General features: G+C 35.3%; 1 non-coding gene and 1 pseudogene across 1 annotated transcript; one reads left to right on the top strand and one right to left on the bottom strand.

Annotated features, from left to right (window-relative positions):
- Positions 1-6,000: 6,000 nt before the first annotated feature.
- LOC126004491 (ubiquitin carboxyl-terminal hydrolase 15-like) overlaps positions 6,001-23,136 on the top strand; it is an 82,391-nt pseudogene continuing 65,255 nt past the window's right edge.
- LOC126004936 (U1 spliceosomal RNA) lies at positions 13,486-13,649 on the bottom strand. The gene has a single exon (XR_007494140.1). It is a non-coding gene; the product is annotated as a U1 spliceosomal RNA (small nuclear RNA).

The raw sequence follows: 23,136 nt of genomic DNA, 5'->3' as shown, positions 1-23,136 counted from the left end.
AGATGCAATTCAAAACAAAAATGAGGTACTATCTCATACCACAGAGACTTTAAATTGAGCTCCCATTGTCTCAGGCTATACCACTTCTAGAGATATTCCCTAGGAACACAAAAAATGCAATACAAAAATCCCTTTCTTACATCTATATTCATTGCAATGCTATTTACAATAGCCAGAATCTGGAAACAATCAAAAAACTCTTTAATAGATAAATGGCTAAAAAAAATGGTATGTATACACAATTGAATACTATGCAGCCATCAGGAGAGATGAAGTCATAAAATTTCCTTATGCAAGGATGGACATGGAAACTATTATGCTGAATGAAATAAGTCAGAGGAAGAGAGAGATAGACACAAAATAGTCTCACTCATCTATTGAATTTAAGAAAAGAAGACATTATTGTAATATACAGAGACAATACAGATGAGGACTTGAGGACTGACCATGATATGAAGCTTACCACAATGAATGATGAGTTGGAGAAATAACTACACTAACAACTATTATGACAATGGTAGTGAATGAGAGAAGTAAAATGCCTCTCTCAAATACAAACAGTGGTGGGGAGGGAGATGGAGGTCATTTGTGGTAGAAATGTTGCACTGGTGAAGGGGGGGGTGTTCTTTTTTATAACTGAATCCCAATTACAAATATGTTTGTAATCACGGTGCTCAATAAAATATTATTAAATAAATAAAAAACCATTACTTATTCTGCTCATGAATTGGTAAGATTAACATCATTAAAATGGCAATACTTCCCATAGCAATGTCATATTTAATGCAATCTCTATAGGAATTTTATGACATTATTCAAAGAAGTGGATTAAATACTCTTGAAAGTCATTTGAAACAACAAATTTTATGAATAGCTAATGCAAGACTTGAGAGAAAATAGATAGGAGGCATCACTTTCCCCAACATTTAAGTTTTATATAAAGCAGAAGTAATTAAAACAGCCTAGTATTAGTATAAGGACAGACCCTCAGATTAATAAAATAGATTTGAGTATTCTGAGACTGCCCCCAAGTATATGAGCAATTAATCTTTTACAAAGGGGCAGGAAATACAAAGTGAAGGGGGGGAAACATCTTCAACAAGAAGTGTTTAGAAAAACTGGTATACTACATGCAAAAATGCCATGCACAAAGTTCAAATCAAAATGAACTAAAGACCTTGATATCAGATATTAAACCATAAAGTACATAGAGGAAAGTGTAGGCAGAATACTCCATGACACTGATGACATTGAAGCTAGAGGAATCTTTAAGGAAGAAGCACCACTGCCCAAATAAGTGAAAACAAAGGCAAATAAATTAAACTTAGAAGCTGCAGCACTTTAAAGAAAACAGTGAGTAGGATACAAAGACCAGACATGTAATGAGATAAACTATTCACCCAATACTCATCAGATAAAAAATTAATATCTAAGATATACAAGGCACTGATGGAACTTATAAGGAAAAAGCATCTAACTCCATCCGAAAATGAGAACAAGAAGTGAACAGACATTTCCTCAAAGAAGAAATACAGAGGGCCAAAAAGCACAAAAATAAATGCTCCCCCTCACTAATCACCAGAGTGATGCAAATCAAAACAACAATGAGATATCATATCACACCACAGAGACTGACACATATCACAAAGACACAACAGCCAGTGCTGGTCTAGATGAGAAAAGGGGACACTCATTCACTGCTGGTGGTAATATCAACTTGTCCAGTCTTTCTGGAAAACAATATGGATATTCCTCATAAAACTGAAAATTGAGGGGCTGTAGAGATAGCATAGAGGTAGGGTGTTTGCCTTGCATGCAGAACGATGGTAGCTCGAATCCTGACATCCCATTTGGTCCCCCGAGCTTACCAGGAATGATTTCTTAGCATAAAGCCAGGAATAACCTCTGTGCGCTGCCGGGTGTGACCCCAAAACAAAACAAAACAAAACCCAAATTGAGCTTCCATATGATCCAGCAATACCATTCCTAGGGTACTAGGAGCACAAAAACATAATACAATAAAACCCTCTGTACTCCTATGTTCATTGCAGCAATATTTAAAATAGCCAGAATCTGGAAGCAATCCAAGTGCCCCAGAACAGACAAGTAACTTTAAAAAATGTGCTACATCTACACAATGGAATATTATGAAGCCATTAGGAAAAATAAAGTTGTGAAATTTGCTTATACATGAATCAATACAGAGGTTATTATCCTAAGTGAAATGAGTCAGAGGGAGAGGGAAAGACATTGAATAATCTCACTCATCTGTGAGATAGAAAACTAAAAGACAGTATGGTAATAATATCCAGATCAATAAATATAAGAGTCAGCAGAACCAGTCCATGAAAGGAAGCTTGCCACAAAATGTAGAGAGTGCAGTTACAATGGACATACATGGCACCCATTCGTTATTATACAAACCACAGTGTCAAAAATGTAAGAAAGAGAGAAAGGAGCAAAAATGTCTGCCCCAGAGATAGACATGGATATAGGGTAGGAGGGAAATAGGTTACATTGGTGGTAGGAATGGTGTACTGGTGAGGTTATTGTACATTCTATAACTGAAACCCAACAGTGAACATTTTTGTAACCATGGTGCTTAAATAAAGCAAGTTTATTTTTTAAATATCTAGCCCCCTTAATCTACTGAGCACTTTTAAAGGGTTTATTGTTTCAATTTCCAACCTCCATTCCTCAAATCTTATTTCCACTCTTTTGGGGCATTTCTAACTTAATACTTATGAGCCCAACACTATAGTATAGCAAGTAGGGTGTTTGCCTACCACAAGGCTAATTTAGGTTCTATCGTGGCATCCCATAATGTCCCATGGGCACCACTAGGAGTAATTTCTGAGTGCAGAAAAAGCAGTAACCTTTGAGTGAGGTGTGCATATTTAAAATGTCACATCCCAAAAGAGAAATCCTCATTGATGTTAATTTTGTCATCATATTTATTTTTCATAGCAAATAGAATAAGTTTAACAAAAGGTGGGAATAATTTTGGAATTATTTTTTATTATTTTATGGAGGAATTCAATATCATTAATAATCTTGGCTAATATAATTACCCTTTCCTCTTTCACTTCAATTGACTTTTCTACTTTCTATGAAATAAAATTTTAACTACAAAGGAAACCTATATGGGTTCTACCAGTGTTATGGTAAAACTGATTTACTAATTATTGTACAATTCCCACAATTACTTACAAAATAATATCAGTTAGAACCAAGACTGGAAGCAATAACCTAACTCATTATTAAGTGATCAGTATAATACTTTAAGCTTAGTCAATGATTATTTTCTTTCCAAACAACACTCTATAATGATCAAAACTGACTCCTACATGTTACTTTCTTCTAAGAAAAACATTACCACAAAAGAAGTACTTTTTTCTATTAAAATATTGACTATGAGAGAAAAAATAAAATGATATGAAATTTCATTTCTCTAAAGCAAGTAGCTTGGTATAAAGAAGTCTAAAAAATAAGATAGAAGTATATTAAATAATTCTTGCTTTGCTTTTCATGAATTAATTTAATGAACAAGTGGAGAATAAACATGTTGTAAGGAAAGAAGGTAAGTATTGAAGAAGTATTTTATTACACAACATTATTTACTTGTTCAAACTATGCTTTATATGTGGTGTATTGACATTTCAAAGAACATGCATTTGTCATGTATATTGTCTTAAATTGTCCAGGTTTCCTTTTAAAAATAATATATTGGATTACTGCAAAAACTTTTATCATTGTTCTGGAAATTAGAAAAGTGCAAAATCAAAGTTTCAGCATAGTTGGCTTCTAATAAGGATTTTATTCCTACTTTTCAGACATACATAATATTACTTCTTGTATCTTCAAATGACAGAGACAATCATACTTTTAAAAGTGACTATTTTTCAAAGAGACCAATCCCAATTTTAATGAGACCAATTTTTTAAACTTTTTAATGAGACCAATCCTAATAAAAAGACATATGTTTATTATATCATATAACATTATTACCTACCAATAGTTTCACTTCTAAATACAATAGCATTAAGTATTGTAGCTTCAACAGATAGATTTAATTTATAAACATAAATACTTAGTCCAGGGAAATTATGGAACATATATGAGCACATGATATATTAGAATTGTTAAGAAACTAACCATGAATCAGACCTGATACCATAAGGTATATAGAACAACACGTAGGTAAAACACTCCATGACATTGGGACTAAAGGTATCTTCAAGGAGGAAACTGCACACTCCAAACAAGTGAAGGCAGAGATTAACAGATGGGAATATATTAAGCTGAGAATATTCTGAACCTCAAAAGAAATAGTGCCCAGGATACAAGAGCCGCCCACTGATTGGGAGAAGCTATTCACCCAATACCTATCAGATAAGGTACTAATATCCAAAACATACAAGGCACTGACAGAACTCTATGAGGAAAAAAAACATCAAACCCATCAAAAAATGGGGAGAAGAAATGGACAGATACTTTGATAAAGAAGAAATACAAATGGCCAAAAGGCACATGAAAAAATGCATCACATCACTAATCATCAGGGAGATGCAAATAAAAACAACTATGAGGTACCACCTCACACTACAGAGATTGGCACACATCACAAAGAATGAGAACAAGCAGTGTTGGCGGGGATGCAGTGAGACAGAAACTCTTATCCCCTGCTGGTGGGAATGCTGATTAGTTCAACCTTTCTGAAGAGCGAAATGGAGATTCCTCCAAAAACTGGAAATTGAGTTCCCATATGATCCCAGCTATACCACTCCTAGGAATATACCTATAATACAAAAATCCCTTTTTTACACCGATATTTATTGCAGCACTATTTACCATAGCAAGACTCTGGAAACAACTAAAATGCCCTTCAACACATGAATGGCTAAAGAAACTGTGGTGCATATACACAATAGAATATTATGCAACCGTCAGGAGAGATCAAGTCATGAAATTTTCCTATACATGGATGTACATGGAACCTATTATGCTGAGTGAAATAAGTCAGAGAGAGAGAGAGAGAGAAAAACGCAGAATGGTCTCACTCATCTATAGGTTTTAAGAAAAATGAAAGACATTTCTTAACAATTTTCCAAGACAAAAGAGAGGAAGGCTGGATGTTCCAGCCTACCTCATGAACCTCACCACAAAGAATGATGAATTTAGTTAGAGAAATAACTACATTGCAAACTATCCTAACAATGAGAATGTATGAGGGAAATAGAAAGCCTCTCTACAGTACAGGTGGGGGCAGGGTGGGGAAAAGGGATATTTGGGACATTGGTAGTGGGAATGTTGCACTGGTGATGGGGGGGGGGTGTCATCTTATCTGACTGAAATCCAACCACAATCATGTTTGAAACCAACGTGTTTAAAAAGAAAGAAACTAACCATGAAATTTTATCAGTGACAAATGGGTTCCATTGCATATACATTAAAAGATCCTATGGTCTTAGTTTAAAACTATAAAAATAAATAAAAATAATTCATTTCTCAGGAGAGGGAGGAGGGAGATGGGTGACATTGGTGATGGAATTTTTTTTTATTATTGAAACCCAACTACAATCATGTTTATAATCATGGTACTTAAACATATTATTTTATAAAAAGATATTCATTTCCATATTCTGTGTAAAAGAACTAAGACTTGAAACACACTCAAGAGCTAATGTGAGTTTCTAAAAATAAATTACCTAGAAACAAATAGGGAACATAAATTCATTATAAAATTTTGATCCTGAATTTAAGAATTTTGTGCTGGTGAAAATCCACCATTTAAGCAAACCTAATACATCTATAAAACTTTGCCTAAAATTAAAGTGCACCCATGGAACATTCTCCAGGATATTTCACAAACTGGAATACAATTCAAGTATCTAAAAGTCACAAAGAAACAGCAATAGCATCAAATAGCTTTTCAGAACATAATTTTATAAAGGTAGGAATTAATCATAAAAAGTAAGTGGAGGCTGTTAGTGGAAGAAGATGGTGAAAGGCAGAGTGGTGGATTTGGACACATCCAATGTTCTGACATCGTGACGCTGCTAAAGATCCCGCTCCACAAAGGGAACACCTGGTACCTAGTTGATAATCACTGGTCCATTGGAAAAAATATTTTGGCTTAGGCAGGTAGGAAAAATGCCACATGAGAGATCAAAATATTTATCCTGGACCAATAGATAACTCTGGATTTCTCAAAAACTGCTATGCCCAGTCATTCAAAGAACATCTTATTGGTGAACTGGATTACATATTACCAACTGAGGACTGGAATAAGCTTGTCATCTGGTACCCATTGGTGAAAGGTCAAGAACCAATAGCACAAAAGGTGATTGAAGAGGGTTATGTTTGTAAAGCACTGCTAAGTAGAAGTATATCTCACAGTACTGAAGCATTGTGAATATGTCAACATTAATAATGTAACTAGAATATTTAGCAAAACTGACACAAAAGATACAATTGAAAAGGAAATAAAAATTCTTCAATATTCCAGATAAAAGGGAGACTAGATTGTGGAAAAAATATAAGAGTAATACATTTGAGCCACTGAATAAACCAGACAGCACTATTCGGGATGTTGGTTTATACCAACGACATATGTTAATGATAGAACAGAAAAAACAAAGATGCAACTTGGCCAAGGGATCCTTCTACTCCAAGTCCCCAGATGCACCCAACTTTTCAACTTTACCAAAGATCTCCTTCATCTCTATCAAATAATTATAATAACATATATAACAACAAAAATGTTAAAAATTCAAATTATTGTTATCCGTCATATTCTGCTTATATGAACTATGATTATTCGGAACCTAAAAGAAATATAAAGTCAACACTGTGGCCTAAGTAACTTGGTAAATATTTGTTTCATAAACTCAGCTATTCAGTGTTTGAACAATACACCTCCTTTTACTGAATATTTCTTCAGTCACTGATAAGTATCAAGAAGAACTGAATTTTGACAATCCCTTAGAAATAAGATGTGATCCTTTTTTATCAAAGTGTCTGTTCATTTCTTCTCCCCATTTTTTGATGGGATTAGATGTTTTTTTCTTGTAAAGTTCTGTCAGTACCCTGTATATTTTGGAGATTAGCTCCTTATCTGATGGGTGTTGGGTGAATAGTTTCTCCCACTCGGTGGGTGACTCTTGTATTCTGGGCACTTTTTCTTTGAGGTGCAGAAGCTTCTCAGTTTAATGTATTCCCATCTGTTGATCTCTGCTTTCACTTGTTTGGAAAGTGCAGTTTCCTCCTTGAAGATGCCTTTAGTCTCAATGTCATGGAGTGTTTTACCGACGTGTTGTTCTATATACTTTATGGTATCAGGTCTGATAGGCACATGAAAAAAAGCTCCTTGTCACTAATCATCAGGGAGATGCAAATCAAAACAATGATGAGATATTACCTCACACCACAGAGATTGGCACACATCACAAAGAATGAGAACAATCAGTGCTGGCGGGGATGTGGAGAGAAAGTTCTTATCCACTGCTGGTGGGAATGACGGCCAGTCCAACCTCTATGGAAAACAATATGGAGATTCCTCCAAAATCTGGAAATTGAGCTCCCATTCGACCCAGCTATTCCACTCCTAGGGATATACCCTAAGACCACAATAATGCAATACAAAAACCCCTTCCTCACACCTATATTTATTGCAGCACTATTCACAATAGCCAGGCTCTGGAAACAACCAAGATGCCCTTCAACAGACGAATGGCTAAAGAAACTGTGGTACATATACACAATAGAATATTATGCAGCCATCAGGAGAGATGAAGTCATGAAATTTTCCTATACATGGATGTACATGGAATCTATCATGCTGAGTGAAATAAGTCAGAGGGAGAGAGAGACGCAGAATGGTCACACTCATCTATGGGTTTTAAGAAAAATAAAAGTCATTTTTGCAACAATCCTCAGAGACAATGAGAGGAGGGCTGGAACTTCCAGTTCACTTCATGAAGCTCACCACAAAGAGTGGTGAGTGCAGTTATAGAAATAACTACACAGAGAACTACCATAATCATGTGAATGAATGAGAGAACTGGAAAGCCTTTCTGGAGTACAGGTGGGGATGGGGTGGGAGGAGGGAGATTTGGGACATTGGTGGTGAAAATGTTGCACTGGTGAAGGGGGTGTTCTTTACATGACCGAAACCTAATCACAATCATATATGGAATCATGATGTTTAAATAAAAAAAAACTTCAAAAAAAAGAAATGAGAGGTGAAATAGACAAATCTTATGATGAATTAATCAAATGTGCTCTTGAAAATTTAACTACATTATACCAAGAGCTTTTAAGACACAGTAGGACATTTTGCACTGCAATTCTCTGGCTACCAGTGGCAGGTATGGAGAAGGAAGGAAGGAAGGAAGGAAGGAAGGAAGGAAGGAAGGAAGGAAGGAAGGAAGGAAGGAAGGAAGGAAGGAAGGAAGGAAGGAAGGAAGGAAGGAAGGAAGGAAGGAAGGAAGGAAGGAAGGAGGGAAGGAGGGAGGGAGGGAGGGAGGGAGGGAGGGAGGGAGGGAGGGAGGGAGGGAGGGAGGGAGGGAGGGAGGGAAGGAATGTAACAGAAAATATTAACACCACTTCAAACCAACCCACAGCTATCAACATAATTAACAAGTTAAAATCTAAAGTCCTCCCTCTAAGATTGGACTCAAGGCAATGATTTCCATTTTCTTCATTAATAAATATAACTGATTATATCCTTGCTATAGCATTCAGTCACAAAAAATGGATTCATTCTGGAAAAGTAAAAGTTAAAATATCACTATTTTCAGATTATATGATACTATACATATAAAACTTTAATCATTTAGCCAAAAAAAATCTTTCTGAATAATATATCTAAAAATATAATAAAGAACTATCATAGAGATGGCAATTGCCACCACACAGTTTTTAAACTCAAATTGCATAAGAAATGTGTAAAAGGTGAGAAGTACATGTTACAATGATAGCTTCTTTATACAGAAAAGCATACTAGAACGATATGTTCAAAGAACAGAGCAAAATTTAAAATTTTTTAAATTTTAAAACTATCTTTATGGTAAAAGAAGTTTAGGTTCTAGGACTGAAATACCTACTAGACCACATCATGCGAAGGATTACTTAACTAGAGGGATTCTGGGCACACAATATTAATATTTCCTAAATAGACAGTTGGATATGACATGCAGAAAATGATTAGCAACCATCTTTTTTGAAGGAAACATATATTATGTTTCATAGTATTTGTCAGTTGCTCCTGTGTAAATACTCCCACGATAGCCCATTTTAAGCTACCAATATGACACTGAATGTTGAATAGGAAAGAATCATATTTCATAATCTGTAGGAATTGGCTTCAGACTACTAATACCATATATAAATAAAATGATCAACATAATTTAATTCAAGACTGAAAATAAACTGGTAGTTTATTTCTAATTATAAAGTAAGCCCCAAGAAGTAAAATAGAACTATCCCTAAATCCAAATATCCAAAATTCTTTCACTACTCATTCTTGAACGGTCCTTATTATACCATGAATAACAGTTAAATACAATGCTTAAATAATAGTAAAAGCAAAAATAATCCTTACAGGGTCATCAAAGTGTATGTTCCATATCCACACCCATATTGTCTTAATCAAAGTGGATCCTTTGTTATACATTTTTTCAAATGTCCATTCCATTCCAATACTGTTTCTCATTCAATTTTCCGATATTTTTAAAAACTTGGTAAAAGATTGATGTGCAGGATTTTTGGAAGCTATCTGGGTTCTTCACCTAACTAAAAAATGAGTATGATAAGTGTACAGCTCTATAAAACCCTAATAAGACATTAAATAAATTTTAAATATGAATAGTAGTTTTATATAAAATATTGTTTTCTACCTGAAAATGTTTTATTTAGTTATATTAATAATCTTCTGAAAACATTAATTTTGAATTTTACTTTTTTTACTTTCAAATTAAATAAATATTTTAAAATACAGATATGTAAATTTGTCAGCTTTTTTTTGTTTTTTAAGAGGAGGGATCAGGTGGCCTTGCTCCTGATAAATTAACAGAAATACTCATTGACAACATCCAAAAGCAATTATTGCTCTCTTTCCCAGCAGTGTAATGGAAGTAATCAATAGCTGTCTTTATGAGATGTATCTCTATGGACCAAGGGGACAAGGAGTAAATGGTGGTCTAGTTTGCTTAGTTCTTTGCTGATCTCAATCTTGGACAGCTGACAGCATTGAAATTGATATCACCTAGTCCAAAGGGAAAACATTTAAATATTCCATTTACAACGAATAGTCATCCTTTGGCATCAACAAAATAAAATGCTCATATAATATTTCTGTGAGCAGAAGGTGAGAGAGCAACCATTTATTTTGTTAATAAATGTTCACTGACTACATGTCTCATGTGGGTTGAATACTGGGCATATAACACAAAATGAAAGAAATGCCTATTATTGAAAACATACATGTTACATTGTAGAAAGACAAATAAATATGTCTGAAGCTATACTCAAGTTGCATATAATAATTCTTTGAATAACAGTGGAGAAAAGCAGACCCTCTAGTGGAGGGTGTGGTGTTGGAACGCTGTATTCATAAACCCCTAAAAATAGTGTTGTAAATCACAGTGCTTCAAGTAATGTTTTAAATAATTACTTGAAGAAGGAATAATTGGAGCAGTATAAGAGTACATGAAAATTACTAGAGGCATCTACCACAATTTTGGATAGAAAAGTGGATCCAACAATGATAGTTGGAAATAGTCTGGACAAGAACTGGATGCAGTGCTAAAATATAAAATGATATGCATAATACCCCTTCAGTAACTATTGCAAACTACAGTATCTAAACTGAAAAAATAAGAAAGGAAGAAAAAGAAAAGAAAGAAAGAAAGAACGAAAGAAAGAACGAAAGAAAGAAAGAAAGAAAGAAAGAAAGAAAGAAAGAAAGAAAGAAAGAAAGAAAGAAAGAAAGAAAGAAAAGAAAAGAAAGAAAGAAAGAAAGAAAGAAAGAAAGAAAGAAAGAAAGAAAAAGAAAGAAAGAAAAAGAAAGAAGAGAAAGAAAGAAAAGAAACAAAAATAGAAAGAAAGAAAAGAAAGAAAGAAAAGAAAGAAAGAAAAGAAGAAAGAAAAGAAAGAAAGAAAGAAAGAAAGAAAGAAAGGAAAGAAAGAAGAAAGAAAGAAAGAAAGAAAGAAAGAAAGAGAAAGAAAGAAAGAGAAAGAAAGAAAGAAAGAAGAAAGAAAGAAAGAAAGAAAGAAAGAAAGAAAGAAAGAGAAAGAAAGAAAGAGAGAGAAAGAAGAAAGAGAGAAAGAAAGAAAGAAAGAAAGAAGAAAGAAAGGAAAGAAAGAAAGAAAGAAAGAAAGAAAGAAAGAGAAGAAAAAAAGAAAGAAAGAAAGAAAGAAAGAAAGAAAGAAAGAAAGAAAGAAAGAAAGAAAGAAAGAAAGAAAGAAAGAAAGAAAGAAAGAATGAAAGAAAATGCCATTGAGGGCGGTGCAAGGAGGGGGGTGGAGGAAAATTAAGGATATGGGTGGTGGAAAATGTACTGTGAAGGGATGTGGTTATTGAACATGTGTGACTGCAACTCAATCATAAAAAACGTTGTAACTGTATCTGATGATGATTCAATTAAAGAATTTAGTTTAAAAAAAGAAAAGTGGGTCCATAATTGTTTCGTATGCAATTATAATTTAGGACAAACTATGTAAGTTATGACATTTTTTCCATATACTACAAAAATTTTAATGTAATAAAAATATTAGTCCTAACTTAGTTTTGTCATTCTTTCGGAAAATATTTTCAAGTTGGAATCTAGAGGAATATGAGGAATATGCTGCACATAAAATCAAGAAAAGTCATCTAAATCAAAAAAGGAACCACGCGTAAAAATGCAATCACCATGTTCGCAACAGGCAAGCTCCATAGACTCCCTCTTTCTGGACAGAGAAAAATTATGGTACACTGAATACACAGCAGAAAACTGGAAATCTTGAAGGCGAGGGCAAACCAAATCCTCACCTGCCAAAGCTGCCTGTTACATCCATCTCCAGAACCACCACTTTGCCTCTGGCACTACCTTTCCTCTCTTCTACAATTCTCTTCAGGGACACCAATCTGACCAAACAATCTTAAAGCAACCCAACATGTAAGCTAATATCACCAGGTCTGTTTTTGGAGCAAATATGGGCAACCTTCAACCCACATTTTCCTTTTCCGGAGGCCTGGCAGCTGAGAAGATACCCCACAAACAATCATAGTGTCAGTATCAGTGCTTTGGATTCCTGGACAACTTCATTTGTTTAATATTATCATTCCTATAGGAATAAGCCAATTTAACGAATGGACAACTAACAAGAGTTTGCTAAATCTTTACCTTCTGCCATTGTATTAATTCATTGGAAACATAAAAATTTTCACAAATTAGCTTGCTACTGTACTTTATTTCTTTTTAAATTTCCTTCCTTCTCTTCTTTTTTTAATTTTAATATTCTTTTTTTATTTTTAATATTCTTTTTTTAATGGCTGTTTTCACACAAATGGAAACAAATGTATTATTGTCAACTACATCAACTATATGGCACATTTTCTTTAAAAAATAAAAGGAGAGGGGCCAGAGAGATAGCATGGAGGTAAGGTGTTTGCCTTGCATGCAGAAGGATGGTGGTTCGAATCCCGGTATCCCATATGGTCCCCTGAGCCTGCCAGGAGCGATTTCTGAGCATAGAGCCAGGAATAACGCCTGAGCATTGCCAGGTGTGACCCCCCCAAAAAATGTTAATAAAAATAAATAAATAAATAAATAAAAGGAGAGATTTATTTCTTAAATCAGTGAAGAGCCTTTGAGACACTAGATGTCAGATAAGTTATCTGTTTAAATCTGCTCTATCTGCACTAGGTATCAAAGTAACTACACCAACAGATAAAATTTTTATTCCCCTGTATAATTAACATGACCTTGCTCACTTTTTTTAATATTTGAATCCTACAGATTTAAAATTATGAAAAAAGGGGGCCCGGAGAGATAGCACAATGGCGTTTGCCTTGCAAGCAGCCGATCCAGGACCAAAGGTGGTTGGTTCGAATACCGGTGTCCCATATGGTCCCCCGTGCCTGCCAGGAGCTATTTCTGAGCAGACAGCCAGTAGTAACCCCTGGTAACCACCAGGTGTGGCCCAAAAACCAAACAAAAATAAAAATAAAAATAAAATTATGAAAAAAGTAGATAGGGAGAGAGAAAAATTAAAGTTAAAATTTATCCATTTATTGTATCTTCCTAGTCTACACATTTTAGGATTATCTAGAATTCAGCAAAGAAAAAACAAAAATTTTGCCTTTATAATAACCAAAGCTTAAAAAATGCAAAAAGGCAGATAGACAAAAAAGAAATAATCAAAGGGGTAAGAAAATTGGAGAAATCCTGAAAAATAATATTTAGGTGACATGTTTTTTTGTTTTGTTTTGTTTTTTACCAGGAGAGAGCACGAACTCAGTCCCCCACTACCACAAATTATGCAGTTGAGTTTCCCACATTTGGGGAAATCGAAGGGGTCAGCCCATCTGGAGTGCAATGGATAAGCCTCGCCCTGGGGAAACTACCTTCGTGATCATGGTATCTCCCCTGCCAGGTAAGTATAGGTGATACGTTTTTAACACTGAATATCAGTTTTCTATAAAATTAATTTCAAATTGTAAAATGACAACCTACTTTGAAAATGTAAGGATAGCAAAAGGCATCTTTGTGGTAATATTTTTTGTAACAAAAAGTAGACCTTAGAAGTCTCAGAATAGGGGTAGAGTGGTGGCACAAGCGGTAAGGTGTCTGCCTTGCACGCACTAGCCTAGGATGGACCACGGTTTGATCCCCCAGTGTCGTATATGGTTTCCCAAGCCAGGAGTGATTTCTGAGTGCATAGCCAGGAGTAACCCCTGAGCGTCACCAGGTGTGGCCCAAAAATCAAAAAAAAAAAGAAAAAGAAGAAGTCACAGAATAAATTTGGAAGAATCCTGACGTATATGTACATTTGTATATGTATATATTTTGTATATGTATATTTTAGAGTATATGTATATTTTGAAATAACATGATATGTCTACCTGTTTATAACTCAAATTATTCCTGAATATTAGAGTTAACTTGGATTTAAGTATTAGTAACAAAACATTTTCTGAGAAACCCTGGATAGGGAATGTGAATTCTTCAAAACTACTGCTCAGCCAGCTGTTAACATACTAATGAAATGCATCAGAGTTTAAGCTCTGGAATTAAAGTTCACCAGAATGGCTGCTCTTTACCTAAGTGAAATAAGCTCTAAAGTCTACTTATCCAGCTGCTGAGAACAACAAACTTGGAATCAAAAAGATAAAAGCTCTTAGAATGATACAAAATTTAAGCTTTTTAGATTTCTTAGGTTATTTTGTTGTCATAATACCTGAATAGATACCCATATACCAGAGCATGTTTATCTGTGTTTTGTTTCATGTGTACAATTCTTTATTTTTTATTGGTTTAGTTATTATTATTTAGTCAACATGCTTATAGTAGTGCCGGTGTTTATGATATCAATGCATACAGTTACCCCAACTCACCATCACCAAAGTGCCCAAGACCCTACTAATAACCTAATCATTTATTTCTTTTTTTTTCTTTTCTTTTCTTTTTTTTTTATCACACCAAGCAGCACTCAGGGGTTACTCCTGGCTCTATGCTCAGAAATCCCTCCTGGCAGGCTCGGGGACCATACAGGATGCCAAGATTTGAACCACCGTCCTTCTGCATGCAAGGCAAATGCCCTAACTCCATGCTATCTCTCCAGCCCCGACCTAATAATTTCTGGTCCTCATCCCCCTAACCACCAGCTTGATTATCTGTTTTATAATCCAACTCCAAGGGTTTGTCATCATTCACTGCTATCTAATCCCTTGTTTAGTTTCTCTCTATATATAACAGTTAGGTTATCTAGCATTTTTTCCTTCTCCTTCTGAATGAATTTGCTGATATCACCTCCAGTTAGTACTTGATTAGACAGTATATATACTAAATTTGGAACAATATAAAAATTATTGTGGCCCTGTGCAAGCATAATAAGCAAATTTGTGGTACCTTGCAGTTCCAGTCAAGGTGCAACAAACTGGAAGATTTCATCTTTTCTCCGTGTTGCGTGATACCGTTTTGTATATACACAGTTGCTTTCTATACTCATCTGCCATTGAATAATTAAACAATTCAATTCCACTATTATGACAGCAACATAGCTGGAAGTTCTAGACCAAGTCATGGTTCCCTCAACTAAAAGCATTATTATTATTATTTTTATTTTTTTATTTAAACACATTTATTACATACATGATTGTGTTTGGGTTTCAGTCATGTAAAGAACACCACCCATTACCAGTGCAACATTCCCATCACCAATGTCCCAAATCTCCCTCTTCCCCACCCAACCCCCGCCTGTACTCTAGACAGGCTTTCTATTTCCCTCGTACATTCTCATTATTAGGATAGTTAGAAACTTAGTTATTTCTCTAACTAAACTCATTCCTGTTTGTGGTGAGCTTCATGAGGTGAGCTGTAACTTCCAGTTCTTTTCTCTTTTGTGTCTGAAAGTTAGTATTGCAAGAATGTCTTTCATTTTTCTTAAAACCCATAGATGAGTGAGACCATTCTGCGTCTTTATCTCTCTCTCTCTGACTTATTTCACTCAATATAATAGATTCCATGTACATCCATGTATAGGAAAATTTCATGACTTCATCTCACCTGACAGCTGCATAATACTCCATTGTGTATATGTACCACAGTTTCTTTAGCCATTCATCTGTTGAAGGGTATCTATGCTGTTTCCAGAGTCTTGCTATGGTAAATAGTGCTGCAATAAATAGAGGTGTAAGGAAGAGATTTTTGTATTGTATTTTTGTGTTCCTAGGGTATATTCCTAGGAGTGGTATAGCTGGGTCGTATGGGAGCTTGATTTGCAGTTTTTGGAGGAATCTCCATATTGAAAAGCATTATTATTTTTACCTCTATCTTTATCCCCAACATAGTAAATAATGTAAGCACACCTAATGTTAAATGAAAACTATATGACATCCTGAAAACAAGGAAATGGCACCAACTTGGACTGAGACAGGTAGTCTTACCTCACCTCCTAATGATAAGATGAAAAGACCGACTCTAATAACCATGACTTGGCAGAACTTATCCTGGAACCAACAAAAAAGGTCCCTAGTCTAGGCCTTGTACTATGATATGTACAACATCCAAGATCTCTAATTCCAGAGGTCTGACTGAAACAACTGCGACTGAGCAGATCTTCTGAAAACATAATGAAAGATTCTATCCTAGGCTTTGTTCTAGAATGGAGGTAAAAACCAAGACCACCAATTACAGAAACTGATTAAAACAACAGTGATGGATCACAACTTCAAGAACCGTAAAGAAAGACTTCATCCTAGGCTCCATCCTTGGACCTGTGCAAATATCAAGATCTCCAGCTACAGAGGCAGGATTTCATCACCCACACAGAGGGGAAAGTTTTCAGACACCACAAAAGGACGTAGGGGAGAGTAAAAGAGAATGTACAAAACCTGTAGTTATTCCCATAACAGTATACTACTTCAAGGGCGGAGAAACCCTGTATCTCTTAGGCCAAGGGAATTCCTTTTCTAATCTCCCCCAATATTTACTGTGTCTATGCAAGAAAAAAAAAAGAGAGAGAAGCACAGATCAATTTTGTTTTAGTTTCTTTTATTGTTTCTATTTATTGCCGTGGGTTTTTATTTGTGCTTTGTTTTGTTTTTATTTCAGGACCATGGTTATTGTGTGGCTGTCTATATTGCTCTGGTGCTTTTCAAGTATTTTGATTTTTTTATCTTTTTTTTTTTTTGTATTGGTGTTATGTTTTTCTTCCTTGTCCCTTTCTGCTCTTAAATTGATAGATATAGCCTCTAGAAGGACTCCTCCCATTTTTTGCTTGTTTGATTTTTGCCCCATTTTTTTTCTCTTTCCTTCAAACAGAACCACACAACTTGAACCATCTGTTCAAATGGAGGGGGAAATAATGGAGGGTACCAAGTCCAAACAGTCATATGAACATTAAGTAGAAGTAAAAAGAAAAAATGATCAAACTTAAACACCAAATCCAAAGCCAACAACAACAGAGTTGATACCCAATTTACAACATACTAGACACAGAGAGGACCACTTATGATAGCAGCCAGGGAGATAAAAGAGGGGAATATGGGATGCATGCTGGGAACAGGGGTGGAGGGAGGACAACATTGGTGGTGGGAATGCCCCTGATTAAATATCACTATGTACCTAAAATATTACTGTGAAAGATCTGTAATCCACTTTGATTAAAATAAAAATATCTAAAAAATTAAATAAAACGTTTTTATGTCTTAAAATTTTTTAAATGTTTAAATTTCTAAAGAAAAAGTTACATAATTTATCACTTAATTTTTCATTCTCAGAAAAGGTTTTTACAATAGTAGAAGCAAAAGACGAGTAATAGTGGATCAAAGAATGAGGAGGTAAAAACAATAGAGTGCATATGAGTAATCTTCCAGGGTAATTGAATAATAGGAAAATAAAAACAAAGGTGTACTGTAGAAGTAGGATCTAGAGAAGAAATTTTTGTTTTTTGGCTCAAAGAACAAGACACTGACAGGTGCTTTGACGTTAGGGAAAGAATACAATGAAAGAGATTAGTAAAGAGCTAGAATTGATTGTTTAGCTTCATGCATAGACTTAGGTTTTAATGTTAGTTTTGAATTAAACTCAAAACTTATCTCTTGTAAAACATTGCACATCCTATTTAATCTGCTTGGGATCACTTCAAAGTCTATAAAATAGAAGGAAATAATGTTAATTCTCTATTGTGTTGCTTTGCATGTTTATTTAATGTGAGTTCAATAAACATCTATTATGACAGTTTAAGAACATTAGTTAAAACAGAATTAAAATATAGACAATGTAACAAAATTTATGAAATGACAGAAAAGAAAACAATCGATTAAAACAGGAAATGCTACATTTTAGTCAAAGACATGACAGCAGATTCATCCTTTCAAGGTGAAAATTTTACTAAAATATAGCAAAATTGAATGCTTGCATGAGGAATCCTCAAAAACTTCATAAAATGAAAGGAAAAATTGATCATGACTTTCTTCATTGTTGTTTGGTTTTTGTGTGTGTGTGTGAGGCAGCCATACCCAGTGACGCTCAGGGTTATCCTTGGTTATGCGCTCAGAAATTGCTCTGGGTTTGGAGGATCATATGGGAAGCCGGAGATCAAACCACAGTTTATCCTAGGTCAACCGCGTGCAAGGCAAATGCCCTACTGCCGCACCACAGCTCTGGCCCCTGATTATGACTTTCTAATAACATAATATTAGAATAAATGTCTAGCTTTTACTAATCTTATTTTACTATAACCTTTTACCTATTTAAATATGGAGAAATTATTTTTGTTTCTAAAAATATTTGAAAACGAATTCATCCTTTAACAAAATTATTCAATACAATAACAATTGTAAAATATTGATACAGAAATAATACAGTGATCAGGTACTTGCCTTGTTCAAAATCCCATCTGGTATAACTTATAGTAAACTCTCCAGGAGTGATCCCTGAGTGCAGAGACAGGAGCAAGCCCTTATAACTGTTGAGTGAGGCCCAAAAACCAAACATAAAATAAAAATAAATTGAATCTGGCAGTATTTATTGTTCTGATTGTTATCATTACATGTACAACCAAACCCATTAAAAAAACAAAGGAAATATTGAGCATACAAAAGAGATTTACATGTTTTCATATGTTATAGTAAAAGCTGTTTTATTTAAAATACTAAAGTGAAAGCTATCACCTTAACCTATTTGAGAAAACAGACTTTTTTTTTTTTTTTTGGTTTTTGGGCTACACCCGGCGTTGCTCAGGGGTTACTCCTGGCTGTCTGCTCAGAAATAGTTCCTCCTGGCAGGCACGGAGGGCCATATGGGACACCGGGATTCGAACCAACCACCTTTGGTCCTGGATCGGCTGCTTGCAAGGCAAACACCGCTGTGCTATCTCTCCAGGCCCAAAAACAGACATTCTTTTATCAGGTTCAAGAGAAAAAATAATTTAGAGGAGTCCTCTAAATAAAGCCTTTCCCAGTTATTTCCAGACCCTAAAGGAGTATAACAAGTTGAGAAATACCATTGCAATAATTGAGTAGGCAAATGTTCTATTGTCATAGAAGCAAAGCACATCAAATTAATGAGGTCCACAGAGACAGAGGTGGCTGCAGCCAATCAGAATCCTAGTAAGCAAGCATCAGCATGTGCTTTGGGCGACTGGCAGCCCTTCTGTTTGTATTTCAAGCAACCTGAAAATTTCAGGACAAAGAAATCATCTCCAAACGCTTAATTTTTAAAGTATATATAGGTTTACAGCCCAAGAGTCACAAATTGAACTTTGTGCCAATTGTAGGGGATAATGAGGGATGAGGGTAATAATTTGTCTATGAACTTATTTCATTTTTTTCTTTCTTGATGACATTTGTTAATATGTATTAGTAAAGTGTGTAGTTAAAATGTAAGGAAACACTTAGGAGTCTGAAAATTGGGGCTTCTTAATTGTGCCATTAGCCACTTTTCCCAGTAGGCAAGTCAGATTCTCTCAGTCTGTTTCCTCCTCTATAAAAAAGAGATAATGGACTTTATGATCTATTCCTTTCAGCTTCAAATTTTACCAAATGCAAAGCTGAATTTCTTTTTTTTTTTTGTCTTTTTTTTTGGGGGGGGGGGCGGTGGTGCTCAGGGGTTACTCCTGGCTGTGTGCTCAGAAATAGCTCCTGGCAGGCACGGGGGACCATATGGGACACCGAGATTCGAACCAACCACCTTTGGTCCTGGATCGGCTGCTTGCAAGGCAAACACCGCTGTGCTGTCTCTCTGGGCCCTGAATTTCTTAAAAATTATTCTCTACACTTGTACTTGGGCACACAGAGCATGGCATTTGACTTGCATGTAGCCTACCAGTGTTCAATCCCTAATATCCCATATGTCACCCCAATCCCACCAGGAGTAAGCCCTATGCACTCCCAAATGCCACTCAAAAACAAAAACAAAAGAAAAAAATAAGTTCTTTGAAATTAAGTTAAAATGTTTATTTTATGTTTTTTCACATATTTGTCTCCTCTTAAAAACTTTTACATCTAAAAAATGTAATTACAACAGTTTTAATTAATATTTTAACAATATAAAAACAATTTTTATATGGGTAAGAATATGATAATATATCATTGTAAATACTTGACAAGATGATTTATAATGTTTATTTAATCTCTTTATAAACAAATTTGTTAACAGTTATTAATGACAGACTTTTGAAAACATTCTTAGGTTTTTGACTACTGGAAATAAAAGAAGTTTTGAACAAAAGATCCAAATATTCATTGACTTTCTGCTTCTGCTGGTCTCAGCTGCAAATATTAAAGATATAGAATCAGGAGCCAGAGAGATAGTACATCAGTAGGGTGTTTGCCTTGCATGCGGCCGATCTGGGAGGGACCCAGTATGATTCCTAGCATCCCATATGGTCCCCCAGCCTGCCAGGGATGATTTCTGAGTGCAGAGCCAGGAGTAACCCCTGAGCACCACTGGATGTGGCCTAGAAACCAACCCATCAATCATATAATAAATTAATTAATTAAAAAGTTAAAAAAAAGTTACAAAATCAGACTCACCTTTAACTTTCAGATTCTATGAACTAAGCGACACTCCCAGAACAACCTGAGGAGCCATATATAACTTCACAAGAAAAAAATTAATTATTTGAAGAGACGCTTTTATCTTCATCTGTCTTTCTTAAAATCTCAAAAATTCAAAGAGCAGGTTACCAAAGTAAATAAGAGCTCAAAATGAGAATTTGAGTAGATTTTTAAAGTAGTTAAGAGTTGGTATTTTTGAAACAAAGCAAGATGTAGATAATTATGATCCCATATGAATAGTATGATCAACACACATTAATATCCTGGTTCATGGGCCAGAGTGATAGGATAGTTGTAGGGCATTTGCCTTTTATGCTGCCGACCCAGGATGGATGCAGGTTCTATCCCCGGATCCCATATGGTACCCCGAGCCTTCCAGGAGCTATTTCTAAGCACAGAGCCAGAACTAACCCCTGAGCACTGCTAGGTGTAATCCAAAAACAAAAGCAAACAAATAAAAAACCTGTTTTATGTATGAAAACTTGATTTGCTTCCTTTAAAGCAACTATCAATTCTGACATTAGTAAGACAGGAAAGAAAACTATACCTAGAATTCATAAGACTGTCTAATTAACTGAAAACCCTTCAGAAAATAAAAAATATTTTAAAAAATAATTTATGTTGTTTCACATTATTGAAAATATGTTATTGTCATAAAAGGTTGTTGACAATGGCAGTAGTAAGTTTGGAGTTGGGACGTTTTACGCCAGAAACTCTATTATTAACAGGGTGTTATTTTAGAACATTGTACTTATAAACCTCTATAAAACAGTACTGTAATCACAGTGACTCAAATGATGTTCTTTTAATAATTTCCATGAACCATGCAGGTATAATTTTCTCTAGTTTTTTGCTATAGGGAAACTACATTGAGCCATTGGTGTCCTCTGCAATGGTTTGTCAGCCCAGCGGCAGCCTATCTCTCTTGAACTCCTAATGCAGAGACCATGGAGCAGTTGAAGACTATCAGTAGTCCACTTGCTCCACAACACTAGGTTACAGAATATTCATGTTAAGTCCTTCTCTCCCTACCTACAGGAAACAGAGCTCTGTCTTCATAGAAAGGCCCAAGATGGGAGATAGAAAATGTGAAATAAGATCTCTATCCTGCAAATAGTCATAAGATAAGACTTCCACCTAGGAGAGCAGAAACCTCAAATATAAGAAACAACTGTTGGACACAGTATTTAGCTGAAATTGTAACAGAGAATGGAATTATTGACATACTATGTTATCTGAAACAGTAAGTGTGGGCCCGGAGAGATAGCACAGCAGCGTTTGCCTTGCAAGCAGCCAATCCAGGACCAAAGGTGGTTGGTTCGAATCCCGGTGTCCCATATGGTCCCCCGTGCCTTGCCAGGAGCTGTTTCTTAGCAGACAGCCAGGAGTAACCCCTGAGCACCGCCGGGTGTGGCCCAAAAAACAAAAAAACAAAAAAACAAACAAACAAAAAAAGAAACAGTAAGTGTATACAGGGCCAGTGCAAGAAAGTACAGTGGTTAAAGTGTTTGCCTTGCTTGCGGCGGACCCAGGTTCAATCTTTAGCATCCCAAAGGGTCTCCCAAGTCCACCTGAGCCAGTAGTAACCCCTGGGCACCGCAAATGTGCCACCCCCAAAAGGAAATAAGCTAATAATGAATGGTGATGATGAATACCACTATTGTGATATAATTAGGGAAAGATCAGAAGCATACAAAGGATAGAGATCATCAAAAATACCTTGACTAATAATACCAAGAGGAAACATCAGAGGTTGTATATTTTAGAAGAAATAAATCTCATAGTTCTCATCACCATGAATGCAAACATGTTTGTAATTGGGATTCAGTTATAAAAAAGAACACACCCCCCTTCACCAGTGCAACATTCCCACCACCAATGACCTCCATCTCCCTCCCCACCACTATCAGTATTTGAGAGAGGCATTCTACTTCTCTCATTTACTACCATTGTCATAATAGTTGTTAGTGTAGTTATTTCTCCAACTCACCATTTATTGTGTTAAGCTTTATATTGTGGTCAGTTCTTCAAGCCATCATCTGTATTCTCTCTGTATATTGCAATTATGTCTTCTTTTCTTAAATCCAATAGATAAACTGGAAATTGAGCTCCCATCCAATCCAGCTATATCACTGCTAGGGATATACCCCAGGAACACAAAAATACAATACAAACATCCCTTCCTCACACATATATTCATTGCAGTGCTATTTAAAATAGCTAGACTCTGGAAACATCCAAGATGCCCTTCAACAGATGAATGGCTAAAGAAACTCTAGTACATATACACAATGGAATATTATGCAGCCATCAGGAGAGATGAAGTCATGAAATTTTCCTATATGTACATGGAATCTATTATGCTG

The sequence above is a fragment of the Suncus etruscus genome, chromosome 3 (assembly GCF_024139225.1).
Source record: "Suncus etruscus isolate mSunEtr1 chromosome 3, mSunEtr1.pri.cur, whole genome shotgun sequence".
Classification (NCBI taxonomy): Eukaryota; Metazoa; Chordata; class Mammalia; order Eulipotyphla; family Soricidae; genus Suncus; species Suncus etruscus.
Note: the sequence above shows the minus strand (reverse complement) of the source record. Positions and strands in the feature narration are given on the sequence as shown.